Source organism: Miscanthus floridulus, chromosome 4 (assembly GCF_019320115.1).
Source record: "Miscanthus floridulus cultivar M001 chromosome 4, ASM1932011v1, whole genome shotgun sequence".
Lineage (NCBI taxonomy): Eukaryota > Viridiplantae > Streptophyta > Magnoliopsida > Poales > Poaceae > Miscanthus > Miscanthus floridulus.
In genome coordinates this window covers 84,485,734-84,493,033 of record NC_089583.1, presented here as the reverse complement: position 1 = coordinate 84,493,033, position 7,300 = coordinate 84,485,734, and positions in this window count along the sequence as shown.

Below are 7,300 nucleotides of genomic sequence, written 5' to 3'. Positions count from 1 at the left end.
GATTTTTTTCCTTTGGTCAGTACTATTAAGGGGGGTATGAACTAGTAGCTTAACCTAGATGAGTCTATTGGGTTAGGTGTGGTGCACACTTGTCAAACTTAGCACTAGGTAGCTCAGGAATAGCCCTAAGATCGATTGGAGTCCAATCCATTCACAAAGGATTTTGAATTGAAAGTGAATAGAGGGTCAAATGATTGACCGGATCCTGATTTAGTATTCATTGGACTCATAGGTGCTACGTTCGGTCAGTGTTCTGCACGCACAACAGAAGCCGAGGAGAGACCGGACGCTACGCATTGATTGGGACCGGACGCGCTGGTGCCAACCAACTGTAGCAGCTAGGTCTCAGTGTTGATGAAGGATCGGATGCTGAACAATGAATGACCGGACGCTGTGTTTGCAGCATTCGGTCAACATCAGTAAGGTTCTAGAGAGAAAATTTAAGGACCGGACGTGTTAGGTCCAGGAAGATCGGACGCTCCTCTACATCTGGTCACTCCAACGATCCCTCTTTGATAGGGTGACGCCACGTAGCCATTGGCTACTGACCTGGCGCCTCCGATCACATGGACCTACGCGTCCGGTCACCCCAAAAAAATGCTGAGTTGGACCCCAACTGTTATGTTTGGAATGTGGGGTATAAATACATATCCTACTCGTCCAATTGAGTGCTCTTGCCCATTTGTTCAGCTGAGAAACACCTTTGGAGTGTAAGGGAGAGCAAGAGCCTTGTGGGGTGATTGAGATTTGATAATCTAAGATTAAGGACCTCATTAGTGCATAGGGAGTAGCAAGTGTGCATTCACCTTTCTCATTAGGCTTGTCTTGGTCAAGTGAGAGTTTGTGCTTGTTACTCTTGGTGATCACCATCACCTAGATGGCTCGGTGGTGACTGGAAGCTTGGTGATCATTCGACGGAGCTTGTGGATGACCCAAGTCATGGTGTGAGCGGTTGTGGGATATTCACCGCGATGGAGTGTCAAAGAATCAGCCCATAGAGAGCACTTGATGCTTACGCAGATCAATGGGGAGCTACACTCTTGCACGGGTGCTCCAATGAGGACTAGTGGGGAGTGGTGACTCTCCGATACCTCGGAAAAAACATCGCCACATTCCTCTCTCTCTCTCTTTACTTTGAGCATTTACATTTGAGCAATTCAATTCATGTCTTTACATTCTTAGAATTGTCAAGCTAGAGTAGGATTGGAACCTAGGGTGTAAAACTTTTATGCGGTAGAACATAGAAACACTTCTAGGCACAAGGGGGTGAAATGGGCTAAGTGTAGGACTTAATTATTGAAAGAAATTTAGAATTAGCCCAATTCACCCTCCTCTTGGGCATCTTGATCCTTTCAAGGATGAAGGAGCTTAATACTTTTTTCTTCCCCTACAGCATGAGGCAGGGCATTATTTGGCCAGCCTTCACATGGCATGGCCAACAATTATTTTCTTTCTTGCTTTTTGTTCAAGGCAGGATGAGATCCGACATCGATGGCAAGAGTATTTTGACAAATTATTCAATGGTGAGAATACGGACACAACCTTTCAGTTGGATGACTCTTTTGGTGCACCAATAGGCGCTTTGTGTGGAGAATCCAATAATCTAAGGTCAGAGAGTCATTGAAAAGGATGAAAGGAGGTAAGGCGATGGGACCGGATGGTATCCCAATGGAGGTGTGGAGATGCCTTGGGGACATAGCTATAGTATGGCTAACCAAGCTGTTTAACCATATTTTTCGATTGAACAAGATGCCTGACGAGTGGAGGAGAAGTATATTGGTACCAATCTACAAGAATAAAGGGGATATTCAAAGTTGTACTAATTATCGGAGAATTAAGTTGATGAGCCATACTATGAAGCTATGGGAGAGAGTTATCGAGCATCGCTTGAGAGCAATAACACGGGTCTCTATGAACCAATTTGGTTTCATGCCCGGAAGGTCAACCATGGAAGCTATTTTCTTAATAAGACAAGTTATGAAGCGGTATAGGGAGAAGAAGAAGGACCTACACATGGTTTTTATTGACTTGGAGAAGGCTTATGATAAAATACCAAGGAATGTTATGTTGTGGGCTTTGGACAAACATAAAGTCCCGACGAAGTACGTCAGGCTCATTAAGGACATGTACAACAATGTTGTGACTGGTGTTCGAACAAGTGATGGACACACGGGTGACTCCCCGATTAGGATAGGACTACATCAAGGGTCAGCTTTGAGTCCTTATCTATTTGCCTTAGTGATGGATGAGGTCACAAGGGACATATACAGGGACATCCCTTGGTGTATGCTTTTCGCGGACGATGTAGTGCTAGTTGATGAAAGTTGGACAGGAGTGAATCAAAAACTAGAGTTATGGCGGGAGACTTTGGAGTCTAAAGGTTTTAGACTCAGTAGAACTAAAACTGAGTATATGAGATGTGACTTCGGCACTACTACTTAGGAGGAGGAAGATATTAGTTTGGAAGGTCAAGTAGTGCCTAGGAAGGATACCTTTCGATATTTAGGATCAATGCTATGGAGAGACGGGGATATTGATGAAGATGTTAGCCATAGAATCGAAGCAGGGTGGATGAAGTGGCGCTAAGCATCTGGTGTCCTATGTGACAAAAGGGTACCACGGAAGCTAAAAGGCAAGTTTTATAGGATGGGGATTAGACCTGCTATGTTGTATGGTGCAGAATGTTGGCCTACGAAAAGACGATATGTTCAACAGATAAGTGTCGCGGAAATGCGTATGTTGCGTTGGATTTGCGGTCATACAAGAAGGGATCGAGTTCGGAACGATGATATACGTGATAGATTAGGGGTAGCACCAATTGAAGAAAAGCTTGTCCAACACCGATTGAGATGGTTTGGACATGTCCAACGGAGACCTTCAGAGGCACCGGTGCATAGTAGAATCCTAAGCTAGGATAGTGACGTGAAGAGAGACAGAGGAAGACCGAAGTTGACTTGGGTAGAGGCAATAAAAGGAGACTTGAAAGGATAAAATATACCCAAAGACTTAGCCTTAGATAGGAGTGCTTGAAAAACAACTATTCACATACCTGAACCTTGATTGCTTCTGCTAAGTTTCAACTTTAGCCTACCCCAACTTGTTTAGGACTTAAAGGCTTTGTTGTTGTTGTTGTTGTTTTTGTTTAAGGCATTGGATATATGCAAAGAGGCCAACTGCAGTATTAGATCTTGCGTGTTTAGGAAAGGTTAGAGGCAACTTCTTTTTATAAAAAGGAAAAAAGTATTGGATGAAGTGGCAATTGGTATCGCGACAGCAAAGCCAGTATTATTTGAAAGCCTTCTCTTGTGCTGAACACAACGTTTTTTATAATAATATACATATACATGCATCAACCAAAGTATCCATCTAATAAATCTTGGGAACAGCATACTTGTCTGCGAAATGCTTTGATGCCAATCTATTCTAGGAAGAAACAATCTGCAGCAAGGAAGCATTATTAAACATGTACATCTTCAGTTAAGTTGTCCTGTGTAGAGATGTGGTGAACTGGCATTTCATCAGAGTATAGTGGTTGTTTCTCTAACATAAGTTCTCTTCGTAGATGGTATGTAGTATGTCCAGATTAATTAGAGGCAAAACATGTACTCTCAACTCTGTTAATCAAACCAAAGTCCACGGTTACAAAAGCAAAGGAGAAAATTGTGCACTAACATAATTTGACTAATCACAGCGCTAGTTGGAGAGCCCAGCTGATCAGACCAGCCTACTGTATTCCTGGATGTTTCATCCCTATAACGTTTGAACTACCTTCATGTGCGAGAAAAGGTTTCATGCTACGTTGTGAAAACAACAATTAACTGAGGATAATAGAAGGGACTATATTTATTTATAAAGGGCTCGCTGCAGTGACACATGGATTAGCAAGCAAAAAACAACAGGGCTATACATCCAAAACAACAGCATTTATCTTCAGAGTTTCAGGGAACTTGTATCAAAATTCTTCCTCACAATAATGGTATAGTTTCTTTACATACAAAGACTATGGCACTAACTGTGACATAAATAACTAATCAGATCATGTGTGCTATCTGAAGTGTTAACCTGCAGGATCAGAAAGTGAGAAAACACTAACCAAAGTTGTGTTGCTAAAAAAGTTCTAGTCTCAGTGTATAAGCGGAGCGGATGCAGAACCTACAGAAAACACACCTTGTGAGAACCATATTTGAGGTCGATGTCAGGTCCCATATAAAAGGAGCAAAACAGGCAGTAAATATGAAGCAAATATGGTAACGTTATGTTCCAAATAGTGCACATTACCTAAATCAAACAATGATCTTTGTAAAACTACACATCTAGAGGAAATAAGCTAATAAGGTCACTACAATATTAAGGTAAGTGTCATGTGTAAGCCTTTCTTTCGCCGCATATGAGTAATGAAGATACAGAAGTAACTGAAAGGCGAAGACCACACTCATTCAAGAATTAAAAAGCTGATACCACTAACCTGAATTAGAGCCGGGGTGCGAATAAAATTAATGCCTAACTATGAACAAGTTAACATGTCCTATTCTCACGGCTAGCAGGAAATTTTGTTTATGTGTAAGATAGGAAACACACATGTAGGAAAAATAATCACATAGAGGAAGGATGCTGGTACGTGACAAGTTTGTAGACTTTTTTTAACAGTATAGGACAATTCATTTCAGTGGTGCAGAAGAAAAGGTAAAAGACTCACTTCCTGAGTTCTGCCTAGTTTGATCGAAGTATCGAACAAACTTTGGGAGGCAGCACAACATCGTAAAGAGGAATTGAAAAATTGCAGCGAGCAATGTAGGCATCTTAAGCCAATTCCACATAAATGACTTAGTACACAAGGACATGCAATAGCATTCTTCGTTTTCCGCGGCACCAAGAAACTCCAAACCTGGAGGTGGTATAGAAACCAACAGTTAGTGTAAAAGCAAAGCAACAACTATGCACAAGAAAGAAATGTAAGACACCTCTACTTGGCAGAGGCAGGGGTAACAAAGAATATACCCATGGTAGCAAATAACATGTCTAAAATAGCAGGTAAACAGGGGCACCAAGATAACTGGCAATTCCAACACAGGTAGAACTAACCATGCACATAAAACACTGGAAGGGGAAAAAGGGTGATGACTATGAAAAAATAGGCACATGCGCATAAACATAACACATATTTCAATATGAAGAAACTAATAAAAGTATATCACTCTGGCATCGGTAATCTGCTACTGGCAGGGAAGAATGTTTTTTAAGGGAAATTATCTTACCAACTGTAGCACTTTCTAGACATTTTAAATAGTGCATAAAGATAAGGCTGAAGAACTATAAATAGCCGATCAAACAAACTGAGCTCAGTGCAAAGATAGTAGCATTCGTCAGACATAAACTAACTATTCCGGTAAGAGAAGGGAAACATTGTTGAGACATAGTTGAGCAGTGAACACAATCCAATGGGACAAAACACGTAGGCTCGATAGAAAAGTTTTTTTTAAAAACACTAATCATTCAGCTAGTAGAATAATAAGGCCCCAAATGCTCTAAGCAATTACTTTTTTAAATAAAAGATAGGAAAGGCACCCTAAACATAACACATAAACCACATATTTATCTTAATGGTGCACGGATAGTAATTAAACCAAATAAAAAAGAGGAGGCACCCAAAAAAATTACACTATCTATCTGTACCTCTCTGTATGTTACCTCTTTGTCCCACAAATTAAAAAAAACGTGTCACAAATATAAAAACGGTGAACTTAGATATAAATTCAATAATAGATTTCATAGGTTAAATCCACACAACATCCAACTTACTGTTATGGCGATGATAGTATATTGGTGGATGTGACACCATTAAGCTTCATGAACTCCACTACATTCATCAACTCCACTGCAGGAACAAGAAAGGAGAGAGAGAGCAGAACATCATCTATGAAATTAAACTATAAGTGTAACAAAAAAATTGAGCCAAAAAACCTTTAACCCTACCCAGGTCAAAACCGGACAAGAAAACAACCTTCAACTCTAGACAGGTCGTGTAGGTGGCACCAAGGTGTGGCGGGAGCGGCCTGTGAGATCCATGAATGGAATTGATGAAAGTGTAAGAAAACAAGAATCTTTTGGAGGAGAACCGACGAGATTACCTGGCCATAAAATCATCGATTAGGGTATCGCCGAGGAGGAGGCAGTTCAGGAGGGATGGAGCGATGGCGTCTACGACCGGGCACGGCGGTGGCGTTGTAGATGGGAAGGAGCGGCGCTAGGAAGGTAGAGCGGTGGCGCCGGCGCTGCAAGGGGAGGGGGTGCGGACGGCGGCGGCGGAGGCAGCGGGGTCGGGCGACAGAAGAGGGGCTGGAGGGATCAGTTTTTAGAGCATTTTACCTTTGTGCCATTATAAAAGATGGTCGCAGCATACATGCCACTAAAAAGTTCGAGCGCACCTTTGTGCCATCGTCGAACTTTTTTTTGCCCTCCACACCGTTCCATCTAGTTTTGCCTCTAACGCTGTCAAACAGACAGATGAAATGACCATTTTACCCTTATAGTTAGGCATGTTTGTCAGCCACCCAAACCTTCCCTTTCTGTCCGCCCCTCTGGCCATATCCCCTCCACCAGTCCACCCTCTCCACCGACGGTAGCCGACCAAGAAATCCCCGCCCAACCTTCATTGCCCCCCTGGCTTTGCCTCGCATCCGTGCGGCCTCCAGCGCCGCCCCAACTGCGGCCACCTCCTCCGTGCGGCCTCCAGCGGCAGCACGCCGCCCAAGCCTGGGGCCATCTCCTCCCTCCCCCGGCGCCTCACCCTCGCGCACCCTCCGTAGTAGCGTCGCACCGTCTAGCCCACGACGCCGGCTAGGGCCGTGCCCCACCCCACCATGGCCGCTCCACCACCTGCAAGCAGGAACTCCCCACCGCCGGCGCTCCTCGACATGCGTGCGGGAGCCGCCCCGCCGTGGTGCCCCAAGGCCCGCACTCGCACACCACAGCGAGGCTTTGACGACGGCTGTGTCCGCGCCGCTCCTAGTGGCTAAACGGAGCTCTGGCACGAACAGAGCGCGCTCATGGCACGGAGCCACCCAGTCTCCCTCCTTTCTCCATGTCCCTGCGCTCGACGTCCAAGGAGAAGGTGCCTATGCCATCGTTGATGGAGATCCACACGCGCGCGCCCACCACGAAGTAGGCCACTGACGTACACGGTGTAAAAGCTGTCACCGTCATCCGGCTCCAGGTGCTGACGGATGGGTTTGGGAGTGGGTCAGCATGCTAGCCGCCGCCGCCAGGGATGCGGCGGAGCACCTCAAAGTAGCAGCAGTCG